At 41.3% G+C, this 24726-nt stretch overlaps 1 long non-coding RNA gene across 3 annotated transcripts; it reads left to right on the top strand.

Moving 5' to 3' along the window:
* The first annotated feature begins 318 nt into the window (after positions 1-318).
* Positions 319-16198, top strand: LOC309493585. Of its 3 annotated transcripts, XR_014204007.1 has the most exons (5): positions 1763-1806; positions 2207-2284; positions 13882-13969; positions 14454-15053; positions 15710-16198. It is a non-coding gene; the product is annotated as an uncharacterized lncRNA (long non-coding RNA). The 3 variants fall into 3 exon arrangements; XR_014204006.1 differs by lacking the exon at positions 1763-1806 and adding an exon at positions 319-358 and having other exon boundaries at positions 14454-16198; XR_014204008.1 differs by having other exon boundaries at positions 14454-16198.
* The last annotated feature ends 8528 nt before the right edge of the window (positions 16199-24726 follow it).

Below are 24726 nucleotides of genomic sequence, written 5' to 3'. Positions count from 1 at the left end.
ATCATCAAAAACAAGTTTAAGGGCCAGATAAAAATTATCTGGGTGCCGCCATTTGACTCGCCCTGGCATAGATAATATTTTGTAGCCCAATGAGAAAAAAGGGAGTAAATAATTAAAACAAAATGAACAGCATTAGATGCTACGAAACCTGCTTTGGATTTATTATGTTCAGGACAAACGTAATATAGCACTGCAATAGATTGGCTATATTAGGTTAAGGACCAACGTAATAGCACTGCTTATATGTTGGCATGTAACGTAATTGCGATTTGCAAAATAGTTTCCTCAGAACGTATTTCATGTGATACAGGGTTGCTTTCAAAAGAGACGCTGAACTTGCCTGTTTTCTTCTCAACAGGTAAGTCAATGTTACGGTCTAAATTACAAGCTTTTTTTTCATTGCTTGGTCACTTCTCTGCCTTTGGAAACTCTCCAAAGAAACTCTTGGTCGCTTCTCTGCCTCAATTCTTTCAAACATCCGTTTGTTCGTTGTGTCAAGTTGCAGTTTGTTTGAAATAACAAACCTGTTCACCCGAAGGAAAACTCGATGAAGTGCTATTAGAAGACATCCTGTCATAGCTTTTTGGTACATAACGGCTACCGTAGAAGCAACACGCATTTGAAAAAGCGAGGCGCTGTAGAGCACTATTCGTTTGAATGCAAAATACAATTTCACCGCTAGATGGGATAAATTCCTACACATTGTCCCTTTAAGTCTGACGCCCATTTCACACATACTCCGTGTGCCGTGCGTATGCGGTGCAGGAGCAGCACACGCTATAGTGCTTTCACATATGCTGGGTTTGCAGTGCGTAACTGATCCATGGCTGTACCACAAACACATACTCAATATTTTTATTTCAAATCCAGAAGTTATCAGCTACTTTTATTTAAAAAAAAGTTTTGTCAGCATTGCGATTCTCTTTGTACACATACACTCTTTAATAGACGTAATTCACTTTTAAGCACAATTTAAACAACATATTATTCAATGCACTACTTCTATCTATATTTATAAGCAAGTGGTAAAATATTTAGCCATGTAGTTATATTAAAATCGCAAACATTTTAAATTAAAACTTAAAATTGACAAAAACAGCCAACTCTCATGCCTTTTCTTTTGCATTTAAATTTTAATACAATAAATATTGGATGTCACAAAGAACTTGCTTTTCAATCTCCACGAATGAGACGAGTGTTACTTTTCTGTTCGCTATTTTTGCTATTTTTCCATAGTGGTACACTATATTTACTGGGTTAAATAGAATTGCATTACTAAAAAGAGACTAAAATACAATTTTCATTTCAATTTAAATGTCATCAGTTTTCGTCGACTAAAACTAGACGAAAATAGTCATGGATAATTCTGACTAAAATAAGACTAAAATGCTCAGACTTTTAGTCGACTGAAACTTGACAAGACTAAAAAGAGTATGAACGTGACTAAAACTAATAAAAACTAAAATGACAGCTTGACACGAAGACTAGACTAAAACTAAAATTAAAACCGGCCGCCAAAAACAACACTACATAATGAGATAGATAGATAGATAGATAGATAGATAGATAGATAGATAGATAGATAGATAGATAGATAGATAGATAGATAGATAGATAGAAATGTGTGTATAGTAAAAGTGGATCTCATCTCATTATTCACTTCCACCCTGTTGCCTGATTTTTCTGCACACACCTCTTACACCTTCTCCTCTACCTCTTTCATTGGCAAGCACACTGGCACTATCCTATTTCTTTCCCTTTTATCTCTTTCACCATGATCCAAACAATACCCAGCTGCAGTGACAGGTACGCATGTAACAGACCAATTAGAACAAAGGAGATTATCTTAAAATAAATACACGTAATGGTCCATATGGTTTGTGAGAACATTTCAGGGATTATAGAGACAAAGAGATAAAAGAAGATAGCTCCTTTACTGGCAGACCATTTCACTATCTTTAGTGCTGTGTAGCCAAAACATAGTAATAGATATAGCCAATATCACTATCATTAGTGATAAATATGATAGACATTATTTGTAGGTGGTCATACAGCTGAACAAGCTGTCACATGAGCACAGGATGAAATTTTGACTGTCAGTGAACAGAATTGTAAATGTAATCAGAAATGCGGTATTGAGTTTTGATGAAAATCTATTTATTGATAAGCAGTCACATTTTTGATCTATCTGTTGTTTGTTTTGAAGTTGCTGTACCGTCACAGACTGCAGAACCAGTATGGCCAGTTGGACGATGGCCCAACCTATACTTCAAATACCTCAAATGTGAGTCATTGTGGGGAAAAAACAACTATCAATAATATTTTATTTTTTATTTATTTATTTTAGGCCTTGCTAAGAGATTTTATATTTTACAAATAAAAACAAGACACGCTTTTGTGTTAATAAAGAAAAAGAAAGAAAGAAAGAAAGAAAGAAAGAAAGAAAGAAAGAAAGAAAGAAAGAAAGAAAGAAAGAAAGAAAGAAAGAAAGAAAGAAAGAAAGAAAAATCCACAACTTTTAAGTCAACTGTAATTTTAGTTCGCAAGATAATTCAGTCGGATTGATTTCCCGTTTTAACAGTTAAAATGCAATTCATCTTGCTGGTAACAAGAAGACAAGAAACATGATACCTGGTGAAGATTGGAATGGTGAGAGTGCAGTGTTCTGTTCTGTTTCTGTTTTTGATTTTATAACATAGGCCTATTCAGCACTTTGCCTTGTATAATGAAACTCTCAGCTGTTGTTTGCTGTAGTCATGCCTACTTTTATTCACAAAAAAAAATACTTTGTTTCAAAAGGACTTTAGTTAAGCAGCAAAAGGGGCCACTGCTGCCCCCATCTGAATAGATCACTTAAGCCATAATGTAAATAAAAGCCTAAATTCAATCTGTTCATCACATAAAGGAGTGAGTCTCTTCAGAAAAATATACGGTGGCCGAGAAGTGCAAAACAAACCACAATTCCAAAAACAAAACAACAAATTTATAAACGCAATGGAAAGACTAAAAACAAATTAACAAGTAAGAAAACACAATAACATGCGCAAATCGACTTTCTTCTGCCGCAGTCTGCTGTACTTTCTGCATGTCTTGATTGACAGATGTCTCATCCAATCAGCGGTCCGTATTCCATTAGCCACATATACCTACCTTTTCGTTTTGTCTGACTTGTCGTTGTGTTTTCCGACTTGTTAATTTGTTTTCAGATTTGTCGTTGTGTTTTTTTTATTTGTTAATTTGTTTTCAGATTTGTCGTTGTTTTTTTGTTTTTTTTTTTTGTTTGTTTTTTTCAGATTTGTCATTGTGTTTTCTGACTTGTTAATTTGTTTTCAGATTTGTCGTTGTGTTTTTTTTATTTGTTTTCAGATTTGTCGTTGTGTTTTTTTTGTTTTTTTTGTCATTGTGTTTTCTGACTTGTTAATTTGTTTTCAGATTTGTCGTTGTGTTTTTTTATTTGTTAATTTGTTTTCAGATTTGTCACTGTGTTTTTTATTTGTTATTTTGTTTTCGAAATTGTTATTGTGTTTTCTAACGTGTTAATTTGTTTTTAGTCTTTCTATTGCGTTTATAAATTTGTTCGTTTTGTTTTCAGAATTATTGTGGTTTGTTTTGCACTTCTCGGCCACCTTAAAATTGGACTAAACCGCTCTATTCATATGGATTTGTTTTACGATCTCTTTATGAACTTTTCGAAGCATCAAAGTAGTACTTGCGTAGACTCTCAGTGGACGGACCGAAGTCTCTCAGATTTAATTACAAATATCTTCATTTGTGTTCCGAAGATGAGCGAAAGAAATCCCACAAGACACATTTTCAACAGGAAGTTGCATCATCTGGATCTTCTGAAGTCAATGGACCATGGGTGCTTCTTAATATCCCTCCTCGTCTCCTCCAGGGGGGCAGTGTTTCGGAAAACATTGAAGCTTCCCCGGGCGCCGCCATTGATTAGCGGACCCCCACCTGCTGTTAGCATTCCATTGACTCCCATTCATTTTGGCGTCACTTTGACAGCGAATAACTTTACATCTGAGGTGTTTAAAGACTCCATTTGTCCATTATTTATTTCTAAAGAAACACGAAAATGTATAAAAGGCTCCATTACCTTGTATCTTACGTTATGGCCCCGTAGAAGCAGTTTTTGTAAAAATAGGCTAACGATTGCGTCATAACCACGCGACTCTCTGTCGCACAGTAGAGAATTACCGTATGGACAGGAGGAGAAGTTCGCGGGCAATCGGGGGGACGTGGAGGCGAAATGACAAAGTAATTAATCAGAATACTTAGCAAAAGTTGCTCCTGCTCCTAGCTCATGGACACATCCTGGCACAGCTACTAGAAGACAGACGGGTTGCTCACGTCACATCTACGTCGTGTAGTGGCAATTTTTCATTAAACAATCATCTCTGCATAAAAGACACTCTGAAATTCAAATGATCATTAAAAAGTAATTTATTATCTTGCAAGAGGCCCAATTGCCCCACAGAGGTAGTCAGTACAGTCTGTGAAGCAAGTGCGACAAGGAGGGAGGGGTAGATCACTCTACTTATACTGTTATTCTCTCAAGGTCTCTTCACCCATAAATGGATAAGAACCTAGCTCAATGCTCTTATTTAGGGCCGAGCTTCAGGTTTAGCTCTCCTCGTCCCAACTTGGATCCCCTCTGACCTTAGGGGTCAAAGGTCCCTTCCAAACCCATGTCTCCCCCTCTCTACTTGTCCCACAGCAGTTCACGTCAATCATTATATTGTAGAATCAGCAGGACACAGCAGCACACCTAAGAATTAACCCTGTGTATAAGAGAAAATCAAAAATTCCCATTACAATCCTCCCTTTTTATCATTCATTGATAACTGATCAATCAGAACACATTGTTACACACCAATCAACAATAATAATAATGATATACCAAGTTCAAGTCTCACATCACACTTATATTTCTCATTCCTGATTTTCATATAACTGATCACACTCTTAAACTTGTAGGAAAAAAGATTAAAATGAAAAACTAGTAGGAAAAAAGATTAAAATGAAATAAGCTCAGGCTATTTTCCCAAGGATAGGCCCTTAATTTTACAGCAAGCAGATAAAGTTTTATTCTGAAACCGGGCTAGACGAACGAGCTCTGTCATTGCATCCCCAACACTATAGGTCGGACCCTCAGTCATTTCAGTATAAACAAGAAAAAGTTGGATTATATTTAGTAGGAAAACAACAAAACATGCTATGAAAACACAGATAAAGTAGATAAGAAAATCCCTCATGTTCAAATCCTGTCCTTGTATGCCATCTCGTAACACGGATGGCTACTGCTTTTAACCCTCTTTACATATCATCGTTCCATAAAATAAAACACCAGAAAAATTAAACAAAAATGAAATAAGAAAATAAAAACATAAAGAGAAACATAAAGAAAACATTCATTTACCACATGTTACTATAGCTTCCGCTATCAGTATCAAAGTCACATTTTGTTCACCAGTTTCATCATCAGAATGGACTGTTATTTTCGCCAATTGAACATTCATTCCCGCACTCATATTCACCCATGAATAACAAAATGATCAGAATAACACATACAATCATAACCTATACATTCAGCCCTTTCCATTAATCCACGCCCATCCACATATTTCCTAACCATTTTTTGTTAACTTTTAATTCAATCGGGCAATGGTTTTACTTAATAATCTCTATTTAATACCCTATTTAATAAAATCTAACCATAATAGTCTTATGATTTTATCCATTCTATCCAATGTTGTTTTTAAAAATTAACTCGGACTTTTCCATTACAGACCGACCGTCTTTTTGCTTATGACCGTACTTCACATTTGCACCAATCAAATCATTAGATCTATATCAATACTAAGCCCTAGTTTGATTTAATCAAATAAAATCATCAAAATCGTCACAAAACAAATTATTCTGCTAAACTTAAACCATTAGTTGGTCCACATCCTCCTCCAGGTGTGTTGATCATCTCGTTCGCTCCATGGACATTCCGTCTTCACCAATATGACACTTTGCGTGCCGTTGCAATGGGCTTTCCCTCGCTGGCAAGGGAGGTACATTACTAGCACGTCCTTGATCCCTCACTGCCCTCCGCGTCGGCGCGTGGGGTTGCTGAGGTTGGTTGGTGTAGTCTAAGGTTAGAGGCGTGGATCCAGGTGTCACCCTCTCCAACCACTTTCTGATCATTACAAGATTTTCCCTCAGATCCCGACCGCACCTCCAGTGGAATGAACCATTTCCTGCCTGCTGTCACCTGTGAATGCAGACCCTAGCTATTTTTTTATTGACCGCTTGTCTAGCCGGTCGTCCCTTTTGGTGTGACCTGTGGAATCAACCGCCTGAAACATATTGTCACCAGATAATTTTGCTCACTGAATAGCACTCAGGGTCCTTGTTTTACCTGAAAAACACTCAACCCACTTTGCTCATGTCAACAAAACAATATTTCTACATTTGGAACAGAATCAGTTCTGTTCGACACAATCCATCCTGACATTCTGCCCTGTATCAAAAGTCTGCATGCTCTGTAAAGAAAAACAAATGTCGAGGTTACTGTCGGATAGTAAAGTACGTAGTTTCTTTTGTCTGCGGTGCTGCCGCGGCCTTCGCTGCCGCATCTGCCCTGGCGTTCCCTGTTGAAACAGTCCCTGTTATTAGCACACACATACAACACTTTTGTTAGGGAGAAGAATGACCCCAGTTAAACCCAGTGTCCTCCCAACATTTATTGTCCCACCTGTGCAATTGCATTCAGCAAATGTGATCCCCTTGGTATGGCAATTGTTACCATCCCCCTTTTGATGCATGATCTCGTACATCAATTTAACATAATGGTGTTTGGGTAAAACAGTAACCCAAACGTTGTCCTTCAGCCATATTTCCCCCCAGACATCTTTCTCTGCCTCTGAAACAAAACATTACATTCTTCACTCCAAGCCACAATCTCATCTTCTTATCGAAATATTTGAAGGACACCGGCCCTCAGTTTCACCACATATCCTGCCTTTCAGGCCTGTTGTTTGGTCTCTTAAGTCAGTCATCAACAAACATTTTCCAATGTCAAAGTCATCAATTGTTTCTATCAGGTCAGGTCGTGGTGTACAGACTTGGTCAGTATCAGTCAAACAACATTCTCCTTCTTTGTTCAGTTCACAATATTCATAAATGTGAAGGGCTCTCTGGATAAGTTTATATTGCCTTCGCCAATCTGTCACTTTTGTTGTTGCCATCAAATCTGTACCATTTTCTCAACTCATAATGGATGACAATCTGCAACTTCACAATTCAGATTTACATAAATACTTAAACTGATCCAGAAAGTAATTCGAATCAACACCATAAATGTCAAAAATAATTACTGCCAGACAGAGCTTGATGACTAATCACCTTAAAGATTGCCCCGTGTTCTGTATTGTCTTTTCATCAGATTTTTGGCTTCTTTAAAATTTGTCATTTGCCTTAACCCATCTGTAATGATAAAACTCATTCCAGATGTTAATGACACAATATACACACTATTCAGACGGAATAGCTCCCCTAAACAAACACATACCAAACATGAACCGCTCATATTCTCATATTCATATCTTTTGGTGTTTACTCTAAACATATTTAAATTTTAAATAAGATTTTAAACTTCTCATTTTCCTGTAGCTTTGATCTAATTTTACATGGTCTCTTAACCAGTTTCAAAGCACGTTTGTTCATTATTTTCATTTTCTCTTAGAAAAGTCAGCTGGGTTGTTCTTGTTCATTATCATTATTTTGCTTCAGCTTGCTTTATCAGGCCGATAACAGAAAGACAGACAGAGTACCCTTCCTCCACTCAGCAGTCTCTCTCACTATAAACAGATAATCTTTTCAACAGCCCCCTAAGACTGTAACTAAATAAATCATAGTCTAGAACCCTTAATAGTTCACAAATTTTAAAATACAAATGTTTAACTCAAATTAGTACCATTACAACAATCTAAAATACATTATGCTATGAGCATTTCTAAGGTTATCTTTAGTTTAAATACTCAATTCACCTAACCTTTGTTATCCAGAAATTTCTCTTAACTCATCACAAGCTGTCTTCATCTTTAGCCACCAACATGTCCAATGACCTTCAGGAGTTAAAACTATCTTACAGACATATTATTTCAATATCAACACTTCTATAGTTTTCCCTTGCCCATAAGGCAACCAGCATCATGTTCCTGACATAAATTAAGTTTTGTTACTGTCTCCACAACAAATAATGACAGTCCCCTCATGGTCTCAGCTGGATCTTGAAAGCCCATTCCCATTAGCTCTTAATCTATAATTTTCTTCTCTTCAGGGTGTTGTCCCCTGGCATAGTTGCAGACACTTGTCATAATGAAAAACAAGCCATACAATAAATGCAGTTTTTCTGGTGAGTGGTATATAGAGGAACTCACATTTTCTGGGTCAGGCGTGCCGTAACTCCTCACAGCCCATCCGTCCTCTCAATGATCTGCTGATGCTGGTGGCCTCAGTCATCCGCTCAACTCTAATACCTTTCTCACATAAAAACACCTCCCCATTATGGAGATGCCCAGTGTTTGTGGCGTGACTTCCCCTGTCTTAGGTTGACCTTTGGCCAAAAGATCTTACCCGTCTTTGGGGTAAGCACTTCGTACACACTTGGTTACCGCTCTTTCCCATCACAGAATCAGTTTTCCCCAACAGACTCAGTTGTTTTCTGGAGCTTAGGAAAGGCACATTCAAGAGTCACCAGAGCACTCTGGACTGCCTAATAGTGTTAACACAGGGAGACAGGTTAATAACAACTGTATTTAATCACAAAAATCTGTTAAATCTGTCCGAATCAGCAAAATCTCAGTGAATTTTAATCACATCCGTCTATTCAGTCTACTGTTACATCTGTAGCCGGAGCCATCAGCCCTGTTTCATGGTGGAGGCTAAAATCAGACAAAGAAGTTACTGGTCCTGAATTAAACTAGTCAAAAACGTCCCTTCTATCATTTAAGGTCATTATTATTTCTAAAAACTTCTTTAAAGTCATTCAGTTTTACTTTTAAAACATATGCCCTCTAAATATAAAATCCTGTAACATTATTTCTTTTAACATCTCCATGTCTATGATTTTTCAAATGAAACACTGTGCTTTACACAGGCTCAGATAACAGCCTTTAGCTGACTTTGAATGAGAGAGACTCTGAGGACTTCAGGACTTCAGGACTGGTACACTGCATTCTCATAAACTTCTAAAATCAAACTTTATCTACCATCTTTTAACTCTAGCCCAGCGTAAGGCATCTTTGCCAGAAATGACATGCGTTTTCAAATAAACATAATTCTTATATTTGTCTTTTGCCCACATCAGGGAATTTAGACATTACAAATTTCCACTCAGATCGTGTCTCTGTCGCACTGGACGTCTCAGCCACAGCACACACCAGATTCCGATAAGCAAACTGTTTCAGCCAATCACAAGCTTATCTTTTGAAAGCAAAACATCAGCTCTTAGTTCTTTCATGGTCAACACTATTCCTCCACGTTTAAAACACTAACAAACTGTTTGTTTAATCAGATGCCTTTCTACACATTTTACATTTAGCAACTGTTAATCCAGTAATAATGCTTCTACTTATTTGATCACATTTCATCTAAATTTTAGTTGTCAGCCTGTATTCATCAATTCACTAGCTCTTTCCTTCAAAAGGATTCCCGACTTAAGTCTTTCAACCTTCTTTTAACCTTCAATCTTCTTACGACTTCCATCTATCCACTTTCCTTTAACTTTCTTTTCTACCTCACTTACTCGTACGTTCTTTTCACTTTCTTTAACACTGCGTTCACATTCTTAGTTCTTTCTCAGACGAAAACTTTAAAGGTCCCATGACATGCTACTTTTTGTAGGCTTTAATATAGTCATTAGTGGTCCCTAGTACTGTATCTGAAATCTCTTTCCAAAAATTCAGCCTCAGTGCAGAATTATAGCCACTACAAGCCAGTCCCAGAATGAGCTTCCTTCAGACAGGCCGTTTCGGTGTCTGTAGCTTTAAATACTAATGAGGAGGAGAAAGGCGGCGCAAGGTGAAGGTGTGGCCTTGACCATGTTGCGCAACGGTAACGTGGCGTGCATGTTTACGTTTGATATAGCAATGGCACGAAGACACGCAGTCTTTCAAGCATTTCAGTTTGACCCAGAATCTGATCCAGATGGAGAAGCAACGGATGAAGAAGTTGCAACTCAGCGGCTCCAGCAGGACGTTTCCGAATGGTTAGTTTAAAATATTATGTCTGGATACGGTACTTTCTTCGGATGGTTTACAGTTATCATCATGTAGCTAACGCTAACCTACTGTTGCCTTTTCATGAGAGATCTGTAACGTCTGTATTTATCTTATTACAATTACATCAAGCTCTGCGATCTTGAAATGCGGATATCGCGCGCGCCATATAACCAACAGGAAAACGGTTATCCAAATAACAAAGACGTGTACAACACTCGCGTTACAGTGTGTGTATTCACACACATAAACTGCATAGCTAATGTTTCAGCCACATTCTACGAGTAAAATCTAGGTAACCATAAACAGTAAAGCAACACACTTATATATCATTAGTTGACTTACTTGTCCGAGGTGTGTAGCTGAGCCAAAGAGAGTGATCCAGACTTTAGTTTCAGACGTTCAGCAAGCCCAGCTCTGTATTGACCCTTCGGTGTTCATTTGTACATCCAATTATTGAGCAATTGTTATGCTTCGCTCGCTCAAAAGCCATGATATCTCTCGTGGACAAACTAAAATCGCTCGCGCGCGTTCTACTTCCTAGCTCATTTTCTCATGGGCGGAAAATATTCTCTGGGCGGGCAAAGCAAAGACAGGGGAGGTAACATTTCCTCCTTATGACGTCATAAGGAGGAGATTCAAGATCAGCGCATATGAGCCTCCATTTTCTCAAAGGCAGAGAAAGATAGCAAAAGCTCGATTTACACCAATTGAAATTTTTTGAAACTTGGGGACCATATACAGGCTAGGGGTACTCATATTAATGTTAAAAAACCTCAGAAAGTGAAAATTTCATGTCATGGGACCTTTAATATCGTCATTTAATTACTGTTCTACTTTCAAACCCACATTAATACACGTCACTTTCACATTATCACTTTTTTCCCTGAGTGTCCATTTACAATTACGGACTAAATGGCCCTGCTGACCACAATTAAAACACTCTCTTTGCCTAGTTTGATCATTGAGCTTTCAAACGGCTCCAACTTACTGCACACCCTTGAAGCAGTGTGTCCCGATCAGGAATGTAAACAGAGCCACTGATAAGCAGTTCTCTGTATTCTTTTACAGTCCACCAGTGGCAGATTCAATCGCAATAGCCAAATCATAATCTTCATCATTATTATTGGCAGCACTTTAATTTCATAAGTTGCAAAGAAAATCATTCAAATATCACTTAAAACAATATTTCTACATTTTCTTTTTTAACTTCACATTTCTTTGAAGTCAAGGCTTCAGAGCACAGCTGCTTACAGCGTTTGCTCTCTCCTGTCTCACTGTTTGTTTCAGGACTCTTAAAAACATCATTATTTTCTCAGTCCCACTTATCTCTGCTGTTTCACAAAAATATTATTACTCATATCTCAATTCCTAAATCGCACAGACAGCCATTATAGCTGCTTGCTCCTTCAACTCTTGTTATGAAAATTCTCTAGACATCATTATTTTACCACTAAAATATAATTGTTCCCCATTCTGCTTAATAAAACTTTTGTTCACTCCTCATCTTTATGTCACTTAATTTGACTTAACAGGCGTTCATAAATAGTTCCATAAATTCTATCAGAAATTTTATTTTCATAACATACATTTGACTATATTTCTTCTCATCTTTCCCTACATGCTAGTTCCTTCTGCATCCTTTTCCCTTCTTTTCGCTCTGCCTCATCTAACCAGTAGCCAACACGACTGTTTGCTTACAATTCTTACACACATGTCTGGCACACGCGCAACAACCCTGTGGTTTGTCACCGTGTCCTTCAATTGACTCTTTTACCACCTTTAAACTTGTGGTACTCAGTGTTCCTTCTTTCGGAAAATCATGATACCTTATTAATTTCCCTATGTCTTTTATGCCCTTTGACCCATAATTTTCTTCATTGCACGGTACACCGGTGTGCGATATTTACTGTTAGATGCTCCCATGATGGCTGTTTTCTTTCTTTCACTACTGCCTGTGGCTTTCTCAGCGCGCTTTAACCAACTTTTCACCCAAAGTCAGAAGGGTTGAAATTAACTTCTGCTTACTTTCAATATCTTTCTCTGGAATTCAGTTTCGAAAAACTTCGTTCCAGGATCAATTATTTCAGCTGTTTGAATTAATTTCTATACGAGTACTAGGCTTCGGTCTGGACAATATCTTGACCTTGCGTGGTCTCAATTTCCGTCCCCTCTTTAAAAGCCTCCCCTTTTCCCCGTACCACAGCTCTAGTTTCAGTTTTCAAATACAGCCATTATGGTCCATCACAACATTTTCTTTTCAAAATAAATTCTTTTCAAAATAAATTCTTAAAACAAAAATTCTTTTCAAATCCCCAAAAGTAAATGAATTTACTGTCTCTTACCCGAGATTTTTCTGTCGCCACTCGGGTTCTTTTTTGAGTTCCCTCTAGAAGTCCTCCCGGGCCTGAAGCGGCTGGTTCTCCTTCTCTCAATATCTTTCGAGGTGAGACTGAAGCCTGTTGCTTTCAGGGCGTTTTCCCTCCACCATCCGCTGATCAGACCCGGAAAGCCCTCAAGGAAAACTCATCCCAATAATCTGACACCAAAATTGTAGTGGCAATTTTTCATTAAACAATCATCTCTGCATAAAAGACACTCTGAAATTCAAATGATCATTAAAAAGTAATTTATTATCTTGCAAGAGGCCCAATTGCCCCACAGAGGTAGTCAGTACAGTCTGTGAAGCAAGTGCGACAAGGAGGGAGGGGTAGATCACTCTACTTATACTGTTATTCTCTCAAGGTCTCTTCACCCATAAATGGATAAGAACCTAGCTCAATGCTCTTATTTAGGGCCGAGCTTCAGGTTTAGCTCTCCTCGTCCCAACTTGGATCCCCTCTGACCTTAGGGGTCAAAGGTCCCTTCCAAACCCATGTCTCCCCCTCTCTACTTGTCCCACAGCAGTTCACGTCAATCATTATATTGTAGAATCAGCAGGACACAGCAGCACACCTAAGAATTAACCCTGTGTATAAGAGAAAATCAAAAATTCCCATTACAGTCGTCAAGCTCAGTTTGAGTCTGCGCAGTACGCTCAGCCATCAGGAAGTGAGAGCTTCTAATTGACTTCACTTTTCTCAGTTGAAACCTATTGTTTCCTAACTGGAAACCGCTGTGTCCAGTTTATATACTATCTATGGTCTCCTCGCTCCTCCGTCCTCCATCCTATGACCCGGAAACCGATCGAGCTCAGCCATCTTGAAAGACATCTCAATTCTCTAATTGCACCGCGAGGAGTCGAGGATCGAGGAGTGAGGAGGCTTCCTGAGGAGTCATGAGCGATCCACCGTATCCTTTGCGGAAGAGCTTTATTGACTAAATGTGATGCACGTAGAAATTCTCCTCCCCCTTCTCATCGGTCACAATAATTTTAATTTATACTTTACCTTTGCAGTTTATATAAACCACACATCTCACATATTTCAACAGGGTATCTTGCTTTATTATTATTTATTATGAATTTCTTAAACAACTTCAACAATACAAGGGCAGATCCTTTGAGCGCAGCTGATGACGCTATGAAGTGACGCTCGAGTGATCAAGTATTCCAATGTATAAAAAAGCTTTCATTCGATTCCTCCGTCCTCTTTTTCTTTCCTTGCAGCCTTCCCTTGCATCCTACAGGGGGAGGAGCTGAGACACGAGGAAAGGGAACGAGGGTGCACAAATAAGAATTGAGAAGCACCCCATTAGTAAGTCCTCTCATTTTAATTTCTGTATATTTGATGAAATTTTAACGACTGGGTCAGTCTCAACATACTGTCCTGTTACCTAAATTATTTCTTAGATTTTTATTTGTTTATTTTAAAAATATTAACTTTTGGTATGTCACTAGAACTTTCTCAGTGTCTTCATGCTATTAGTATGTATGCTATGTGGCCATATGCCATGTATTTAACTTTTTGCTTAAAAACTCAATCCTGTTAATTATATGAAAAATAACAGGAGTGAGTTAAAGTAACAGGAATAAGTAGAGTCCTCTGTTTTGTTGATTTAATACTGTAAATATTAGTTGATATGATAGGCTACTATTCACCTGAATTATGAGTTTTAAGGTTGCAATTACTTATATTGTAGACATTCGCATTAGTTTTACAATGTGAACACCATACTTCGAAGCCACTCCACAACGAAGTGACTTAAACGTTTTGTCTTTGTCTTTCTTATATTTTGTAGAAGATGGAGAGAACCCATACTATGCAGGTGCCAAAAACACCCACCTATGGCATATTGCAATGGAAGGAGCGAAACACACCCGCAACCCTCTCTTTTCTCCCTTTTTTGTCTTAACTTCCCTCTTTCTCCCTCCCTCTCTCTTCTTCTATCTCTCCTTCTTTCTCTTTCCACCTCCTTCGCTGTGAAGTACTAGCACATAGTAGGCTACATCACTTCAACACAGAAATCTTATACACACACACACAGAGTTGGCGTCAGACGATTTTTCCGGGGCTTCAGCCCCGAATGTTTGTAAACCTATGTAACCCCCCGAAATCATAAGTTGCCTTATTTCATTGTGCTATGGCTTTGCTGCTGTCTCTGACTGGTGATTGTTGAAATCGGTCTCTCACACAGAGACGCACCAGGCACCACGTGAGTGATTTAAGCATATCCTAGAATATCTCCAGGATTTACGCGCAACAGCAAACAATCTCACAGCAATTAAAAATAATAATAAATAACGCAGTCAGCACCGCCGCACAGTCCTCTGTCAGACCAGATGTTGTCAGGCTATATGTCAGTAAAACTCAGGAAAAAGAACTTCCTGTCGTGTCCGCCGTTTGCTCGCGGCGAGCACTCTATATCACGCGCAAATGCGGCGCGCCCTGTATCACGAAAAATAAACTACGAGCATGTAACGTTGTGTTCTGTCGGCAATTAAGTATTGAAATAACCAAAAGGGAGATTAAAACTGCGTCAAAACTCTGTGTCGGGGCTTTTGTATTCCTTTGTAGGAATTTTTTTATTAAAATACGCCTTTATTTATTTTCTTACAAGGTTTCTAAGCAGAAGATGCACGCATGTTTTCTCATTCCTGTTACCGAAACTCATGTGCCATTTAAAAAGCATGTTTAAAAGTATGTCAATTTAATTCCTTTGTTTTCCCCACAAGAAAGTGTTTATTTTAAAGAAATTGTTGGTTATATGTTCAAATAATTTATATTTGACAAAAAAAAAAATCACTATATATTAAGTTGCCTGAGATTGACCAATACATATTTTGAATAGTTAAATATGTGTAGTATTAGATTCAGTGTTGAAAAAAAGATTTTAAAAAATAAGAGTTATAACAAGCAAATGTCACCCATTCGGAATGGCCCATTTAATGCTCTATTCAAGGATTTCATCCGGTCCCTTTCCACAGGTGTATTAATCAAGCACAATTCAGTCTGCATTCATAATCTAGGTGCTTGATTTTATACACCTGTGGAAAGGGACCGGATGAAACCCATGAATAGATCATTAGATCCACGGACCTGCTGCATATTTAAAACTTGACTGAAGAAGGAAAAGCTGTTGGCCGTTGTGACAGTAGGGGAGAGCGGGGAACAACGTTATGTAGCTGGTTTTAAAAAAAATTTATAAAATGTAATGAAGATTATTAGTGATCTTCATCAGAACTTAATTTATTTTTTTGTGTTTTCATATTTGTGTTCTGAGTTATAATCAGGTACAATGTACATAATTCTAGTGGGAACCATTCATGCAGAATATTGTTTTATATGGGGCACATAGAGGCATAAAGTCCGATAAAGTCAAGGGAGAAGCCCACAATATGCTATTCTATTCTATACTTTTATGAATTCTATTGAGAAAACATGGTAAAAAGGTGAATTAAGACTGAGAGTCAATGTTCAGAAATTACTAATAATTAATATGTTTTGAACTGCTGTGTTCGTAGTCAAACTCAAAAAAAAAAATTATTTTTAATTATTAAAAAAATGCCATTATTTTAAATGAAAAAGTTAATAATTGTATTTTATTGATAAAATATTTTAGTTTGTCTTGTATATTTGTTTGATTGTATCAGATAGTATTTTAATCTGTCATATGGTCATGTTACAATGTGCCCATCACATGTTACAATGTACTCCACCTATGGGGCATTTTGTCACATAATTATTTCGGGGTAGGCTATAGGCTATATCAAGAAAAAAGTATATGCTGTATTAATAAAACAAAACTACATAATTGTACTAGACATGTGGGAAATTAATGTGGGAAAAATAAATACTCTGAACCCTAAGTAAATTTACACAAACTGAGAAAGTCAAAAAGCGTAACTTTGTGCCCCGCTATCCCCTAATTTCACCTATATTACACAAACTCGCGTATATATCACGAGGTTGAATCCAGTTATTCATTAGTCAGCAACTTATTGATTATGACTAGTGGAAAATGACATTTCCAAGGATACCCTGGTGAAGGAGAAGGAGAAGGAGCAGTCTATCCTTCCTTCGCCGTCCGTGTAGATTTTTGAATAGGATTGATAGAGACTGCTGACGACAGACCGGCGGCGACGTCACAGCGAGTGCACGGTAGGAACCAGTGATGCGCGGGTCAATGTATAAACAACCCGGACCCGACCGACGTTTTCAACTAACCCGCCCGCAACTCGGACCGCAAAAAAAAAAGAAAGAAAATATTGTACCCGACCCGCTTCCTGACCCGCATTTTTTAAAAGTAGGCTAGTAAATGCATAGCAAGAAATACACATGACAAAGCCAGCACTTTGGTCATTATCTTTCATTATTTCGGCAACTTTGCTCTTTCTGTTTGTGTATTTGCGGAGCTTCCACTCCCCAGTCTTCACCTTTTCTCTTGCCGCCTCCATCTCTACCTGCAGACTGAGCTCGTGCGTCATCTTCGCGCCAGTTATTCAGCCAATAAAGTGTAGGCCTATGTATTTCATAGAAAATTGCATGTGAGCGGAGTGGAGCGGGAGCGAGAGGGCGGATCTTGGACAGAACGCAGAGCGGCATTTTTAAAAGGATGGAGCGTCGCCCTATTTCCCGCTCCAATTTCGCTCCGCGCACACCAAGATTCTGAAGCATGCTCAGTCAAGCCTGACTCAGTCTACTGTTGATGACTGCAAGATGGATTCTATTTTCAGTCAAAACTCGGCTCAATAATGGAGTTCAAAAAGTAGGCTACTTCAAAAAGGAAAATAAGAAGTCATACAGGTGTAAAACTAACTATTATGTGGTAGAAGAAAACGACATCGTTTCAGTCAGTAGGCCTAAAGATTAATTTTGGAATCTAAAAAGACACATCTCTCGAAAACATGCAGTGTGATATGTGAACACGCTGGGAAGAAAGCAAAAGGTTAGCAAATTGAATACGGTAACTTAAAGTGTAGCCTAAATTAAATACAGCGTAAAATGCAAACAATTGATACAAGCCCATTTAAATTTTAATCCTGCGCGCTGCGCACAAGTTCAGTTATAAGAATGTTGTCCTAATAGTTAATTTAGCCTAGGCCTACTTTTAAAACGTTTATGTATATTTATTTTATATTTTTGTTTATATAAATTTTATTTATATTATTAGGCCCATTTATTCGTTTTATTTTACAGCAGTTTGTGTGTACAATGGATATAAGCCCATTTAAATTTTAATCGTGCGCGTTGCACAAAAGTTAACTTATCAAAATTCTGGCCTAATAGTAAATTTACTTTTAAAATTTTTATGTAGGCTATATTTTTGTTTATATAATTGTTATTCATATTATTAGGCCCATTTATTCGTTTAATTTTACAGGACTTTGTGTAGGCTATATTCCTTCTTACATAGGCCTAATTTGTCATTTGAAATAAAACATTTCTATTTGAAAAATGTTGTTGTTGCTCATTAGTTCTTTAGGAGGTAAGGCTGTGGTCTAAGCTACAGTGATATAGGCTACATGTAGATTTTTTTTCCCCTTTTTGGAGCGAGCGGGGGGCGATTTGAGTGGAGCGCGGATCAAACTGCGTTGAGCGCTGATCGAGCGATAATGAGCGGAGCGGCCTGATGTAGCTTTGAGCGGGGGAGCGGGGAGCGGAGGGGTGGACAGTTCCGTGAGCGATGAGCGAAGATTCTCACCGCTCCACTCCGCTTATGCTCTCTATACTACTATATAAATTACAAAGGTTTAATTGGCATCTTTATTTCAAACGACCCGACCGACCGCGACCCGAATATCATTAAAAATATTTTTGGATGACTCGTAACCGCGGGTAACCGCGGGTGACCGCAGGCACCCGCTCATTTCGGATCAACCCGCGCATCACTGGTAGGAACACCTGACGGCGACGGCGTACGCTATATGAGAAAATATCGCCTTAAAAGACGGCTGATACGTCGTCTCCATGTAGGTTAGGCTATATCGCCTTTAAAGGCATTTTAAAGTTTGCATTAGTAGATGTATTTGTTTAGAAAAAAAGATGTAGCCTATTAGTCAACTTATTTCCCAACAAGTGGCAATAGGCCTACTGTTTCATATTTGATACTGTGTGTGTGTGTATATATATATATATATATATATATATATATATATATATATATATATATATATATATATATGTGTGTGTGTGTGTGTGTGTGTGTGTGTGTGTGTGTGTGTGTGTGTGTGTGTGTGTGTGTGTGTGTGTGTGTGTGTGTGTGTGTGTGCCTTTATTATAGGCTGTTACGTTTGTGTTGAAGTGTAGTTCACTTTGCTCAGAGAGGGACAACTTGTTCTTGGCTGCCAGAAAGAGAGTATATGGGATATTAACGACTGTAAAAATAGTACCTATATGTTTCAGATGACTAATTTACAATATTAAATGTAAATAAATGAAACTAAGAAAACAATTTAATACATTACTGAAAATACGTTGAAAGATGTTTTTGAACAACTGAAATGTAAATTTAAGAATGTATTGGTTTACTTCTAATGAAAAGTATAATAATAATAATAATAATAATAATAAACAAATTTTAAAAAACGCAAAATATACATTATCACATATCCAGGATTATAATGAAAACCAAAGACTATAATGTAATTCTAGTATAAAAAAAAGAAAAAAAAGTAATTCACTTCATCTGGACTGAAGTATCCAAGCTTGCTCACGATGGAATGAGCATAAATACTTCTGTGCATTTGGAAATGTATATGGTCCAGAGCTTGATATTCCTGTTGTGAATAATCAAGCATGAAGTACTTTGGCTCCCAATGCAGGTTCCACTCTTTCAGGATGTTAAGAGCTTCAGCTATCGCTGTGGTTGTCTCGTTTTCACATATAAACTCAGCAACCGGTTTGTAGCCAACATTAGTCCGAACAACAACCAGAAACAGGGGCAATGCATATTTGGTGGTTCTGTAAGTGGCATCACGTAGGACCATATCTCCATAACGCTCAAGTAAATGCTGCTGTTGTATATTTTGATGAATAAACAAGAATGTTTCTTGTGATGTGGTCATCTCCAGTGTGTGTTTATCCTCAAAATCAGAGTCTTTGGTGACTGGAAATCCATTTCTTTGTGCATTCCCTTCAACATGCATTTATGTCTGATGTCTGTAATTCTCTGTGCACTGCCTAAAGAAAAACTGGGCACCTGAATCTGTTCATTTCCATTCATCAGTTTTATTTTCCAGTTGCGTTTGCTCAAAGCCAGAGTATTTTCCAGCAAGTACAGCCTGATGCACATGGTTTTGAATAACATGCTTGATGGGTAGTAATATGATGGGTCCTGTGGGTATGGTAGAACACTTCCCATGCCTGAAAGCTCTTTCTGGACAAAGGTTTTCAGAACCTTCTTCAGGAAAGGGACAGGGGTCATTCCAAGTGAAACATATTTTGTCACGCACCCCCTGATGGATCTTATTTGAGAAATGACAGTTCTCTTACGAGAGGTACTCTCGTACTGCGTAATATCTTACGCTAGGGGAAATCTCTTTTCCGCGAGATACTGAAGCCAAAAAATTATCCTTAATTTTGAAATAATGTAAAACGCGTTGCGGCAGCATGCAGACATAGGCGAGACAGCTCGCGCGCCTATTGGCTGCCCTGCGGCAACTGCAGAAGCCTATCGATAAGGCCCTATCGTGACGTCATCACCAATGGGGGCGCTTCGCGCCCCATACGTCACGTCCCGCCGAAACGGGCGTGGCCTGGGGCTATAAATATAGCATCGAAAGGCTAGCTTACCGATTTTTCATCTCTTCAGCGGAGCTCACGCATCGCTGGATCCAGAGAGAAGAAGCCGCGCCGTGGAAACAGCATTTCAGCGGGACGAGTTCGGTACCTGGAGTCGCTGGCCGCGCCGCCTTCAACCACCGTTCCTGCTACGCTATCCGGCGTTATATCCTTTTATTGCTTTGTGTGTGTTCGCCGCCGCGACTCACACTCCTTCTCTAAAAGAGCAGAGCGTCTTTTTCAAGATGTCTCGTCCATCCTGTGGCTCGTGCCGAGCCCCACTCAGCGACGGGGACCGCCATGTCATCTGCGTTTCCTGCCTGGGTGAGGGACATGCGGCTCTAGCGCTCGCTGACGGCGGATGCCCTCACTGCGAGCTTATGCCTATGGCGACTCTGAGGACTCGCATGGCAACTTTCCACGAGCCTGCACCTCCCGCTTCGACGCCGCGCCGTAAAAAGCGCCGTGCTCAGCGGATCCCTGAGCCTCCCACCGAGAAAAGCTCGCCGGTGCGCCTGCCAGCTTCGCCGTCTGCTTCTCTCGAGTCTCTCACTCCCGGACAGTGGCCGCCGCTGGCCGCCGCTTCCGCCGGAGATGACAAGGAAGAAGCGGCAGTTTTCGAGGAGGACAACTGCTCTATCCTGGCTTCGGACAGCGAGGATTGGGCGAGCTCTGTGGACCTCGCCCCTTCTTCTGCCCGCGAGTCGTCAGGAAAACGGGCCAGCATTGAAGCTGAGCTGATGCGTCTGCTCACACAGGCCACAGAGAGCCTCGGCCTCGAGTGGTCCGCGCCCGCCGAGCCTACACGCAACCGTCTGGACGGCTGTTTTCTACAAGGGGACCGCATTTCCACGCCCTCAAGACCCGCCCCGTTTCTTCCTGAGCTTCATGAAGAACTGGCAAAGTCTTGGAGCGCCCCTTTTTCAGCCAGGCTACGTTCCTCTGCTTCGGCGGCATTCTCCGTGGTGGACGGTGCCAAAGACAGAGGATACCTCGCTCTCCCTCTTGTGGAGGAGGCAGTAGCAGCCCATCTTTGCCCGCCCTCTGCTGGACGGCGGACTAAGACGGCGCTACCTTCAAAAGCCTGCCGCGCTACTTCCACCCTGCACAGTCGCGCTTACACCGCCGCTGGGCAGGCTGCATCAGCGCTACACACTATGGCCACTCTCCAGATCTTCCAAGCTAACCTTCTCCGAAAGCTGGACGAGGAAGGCACGGAAGCAGTCAACGTGGCGGATTTAAGGAGCGCTACGGACCTCGCTCTCCGCGCTACGAAATCCGCTGCACAGGCCATAGGGCGGAACATGGCCTCTCTCACCGTTGCTGAGAGACACCTCTGGCTGACGCTTTCAGAAATGCCGGACTCAGAGCGCTCTGTGTTCCTCGACGCCCCCGTTTCTGCTACTGGCCTCTTTGGATCGTCCGTCAAAGATTTCGCGGACAGATTCGCTGAGGTACAAAAGACGTCGCAGGCCATGAAGCACTTTCTGCCAAAGCGCTCTAGCTCCGCATCAGGCCGCTCTAAACAGCCGTCTGCTCGCAGCTCGCAGCCACCGCTCTCGCTCTGCCGGCCGCCGCCCCCCACAGCGTGGGACTCGGCCGAAGGTTGAGATGAAGCCCGAGGCCTCAAAGTCTTCCTAGCCAGCTTAGGAAAACGACGGTGTTCAAGCCCCGCTGCGGCCGGGTTTCCACCAAAACTTCCCGCTCGTCCAGTTCCATTACATGCGACTGTTCCAGTGTACTCTGCAGTAAACAAGTCGGTTACATTACCCGCTTGCCTGTACACAAACGCCGTTTTCACGGCGACCCAGATAAATCCTGTAAAGAGTGTATTTTCTGGTATTCCGGCCACGGCCGACGGTGTTATGAGTGTAGTAAAAATGCCCACTGCCCAGTGCCCATTCCTACACACAGACACAGCCCGCCCCACAGGGCTCGCGCACATAAAATCGACTCATGTCGATTGCGCACAGAATGTAGTGAACGTGCCCACGTCCCAGTGCCCACAAACACTACACGCTGCATGTCTCTCGGTTTCTGTAAAAACGAAACCAACACACATACAACCGACTCAGGTCGATGGTGTTTTCAGTGCAAATGTGCCCGCTGTCCTGCGCCCACATTCACTCACAGACATGACGAATCCCTCGGTTTCCCCCACGCTCGCCGTCTCTCAGCTACCTGCCGTGAGAGAGCCGAGCGCGGGCGAACCGCCCGCTGTGATCAAAACACTCCCCGCCTCGAGCGCTGCAAATGCGGTGTCTATAATACAGCATACCGAAGCTCCCCGGTCGCCACTATGTCACGACCAGGGCTCCGATCTCATTCAACCCTTAGCTATGCACGCACATGCGTGGGCAAAGCTTCCCGGTGTATCAGAATGGGTGCTGAACATTATAGAAAGAGGCTATTCGCTACAGTTCGCTCGACGTCCCCGCCGTTGTGCGGTGCGAGTCGAAACCACGGTAGAAAAGGAAGAAGCAAGTGTACTTCGTACCGAAATTGCGAAACTGTTGAGCAAAGGGGCAATAGAGCCTTTATCTCAAGCTCAGAGCGAAGGGGGGCTATACAGCAGATATTTTCTGGTTCCGAAAAAAGACGGGGGTCTCAGACCCATTCTAGATCTAAGACAACTGAACGTAGCGCTTTCAAAACGCCGGTTCAGAATGCTCACAACCAAGAAAATCCTCGCGCAAATTCGCCACGGGGACTGGTTTGTGTCAATAGATCTGAAAGACGCGTATTTCCAAATACAAATAGCGTCACGTCACAGGCGATTTTTGAGATTCGCCTTCGAGGGCCAGGCTTATCAATACACAGTCCTACCGTTTGGCCTGTCCCTAGCACCCCGTACATTCACGAAGTGCATGGACGCAGCCCTCGCTCCCCTGAAACTTCGGGGAATGCGAGTTTTGAACTACTTGGACGATTGGCTGGTTCTAGCTCAGTCACATACGGAGCTCATAGAACACAGAACCATTTTACTCGAACATCTCGAGAATCTGGGTCTCAAAGTCAACTGGGCGAAAAGTTCACTGTCTCCCAGTCAGAGAATATCTTTTCTGGGCACAGAACTGGACTCGCTGTCAATGACAGCTCAAATATCGCTACAGCGCAGATTGACTATTCAGCGCATGACAGAATCCTTCCGCCGCGGCACTATAGTCCCGCTAAAGAAGTTTCAAAGGATGCTCGGTCTGATGGCAGCAGCATCCACAGTTCTCCAGCTGGGTCTGCTTCGCATGCGCCCACTGCAGTTCTGGCTACAAGCACGAGTACCGCGTCGAGCATGGACTTCAGGTCTCTTTCGTCTCAAGGTCGATCAGGAATGCGTCTCAGCACTGATACCCTGGAGAGCGACCGACTGGTACCAGTCAGGTGTAAGCCTGGGGACTTCCTCGAGTGTGAAGGTGGTGTCCACGGACGCCTCCACCTCGGGATGGGGAGCACTGCTCGAAGGCAGACCGTTTTTCGGCCAGTGGTCAGAACGGGAAAAGCTTCTGCACATAAACTGCCTGGAAATGATGGCAGTCGACAACGCGCTGAGGCGCTTTCGTCCCCAAATAGCAGGACACCACGTCTTGGTCCGCTCGGACAACATGTCAGTGGTAGCCTACATAAATCGCCAGGGAGGCATCACATCCCGAAACCTATACAGGTTAGCGAAACGCCTCCTGGTATGGGCTCAGCACAATTTGCGCTCGCTCAGAGCAGCGCATGTGCCTGGCCACCTGAATGTGGGACCAGACAGACTGTCGAGGAACAATGTTCCAGCAGGAGAATGGTCACTGCATCCGCAGACAGTCCAACTGCTGTGGCAGACATTCGGCAGAGCAAAGATAGACCTGTTTGCGTCTCAAGAAAACGCTCACTGCCCGGAATTTTTCTCAAAGAGCAGGGATGCGCTGGCCCACGTCTGGCCCCGCTGCCCGCTCTATGCCTTTCCCCCCATCACGCTCCTACCTCAGGTATTAGAGCGGATCAGGGAAAGCAGATGCTCAGTGTTACTGGTTGCTCCGTTCTGGAAGAACCAGGCTTGGTTCCCAGTTCTTATGCAGCTGACGAGCACTGCCCCATGGCCAATACCAGTGAGGAGGGACCTCCTCTCTCAAGCCAGGGGCTCGATCTGGCATCCTCGCCCGGAGCTTTGGTCCCTACATGCGTGGGCCATCAACGGGTACCCTCTGATATCCCAGAGGGAGTGTTAAACACGATCATGCAGGCTAGAGCTCCCTCTACGAGACGGCTCTATTCCTCAAAATGGTCAGTGTTCTCCAGCTGGTGCACAGCAC

This window comes from Leuciscus leuciscus (genome assembly GCF_965113295.1).
Source record: "Leuciscus leuciscus genome assembly, chromosome: 3".
NCBI lineage: Eukaryota > Metazoa > Chordata > Actinopteri > Cypriniformes > Leuciscidae > Leuciscus > Leuciscus leuciscus.
Note: the sequence above shows the minus strand (reverse complement) of the source record. Positions and strands in the feature narration are given on the sequence as shown.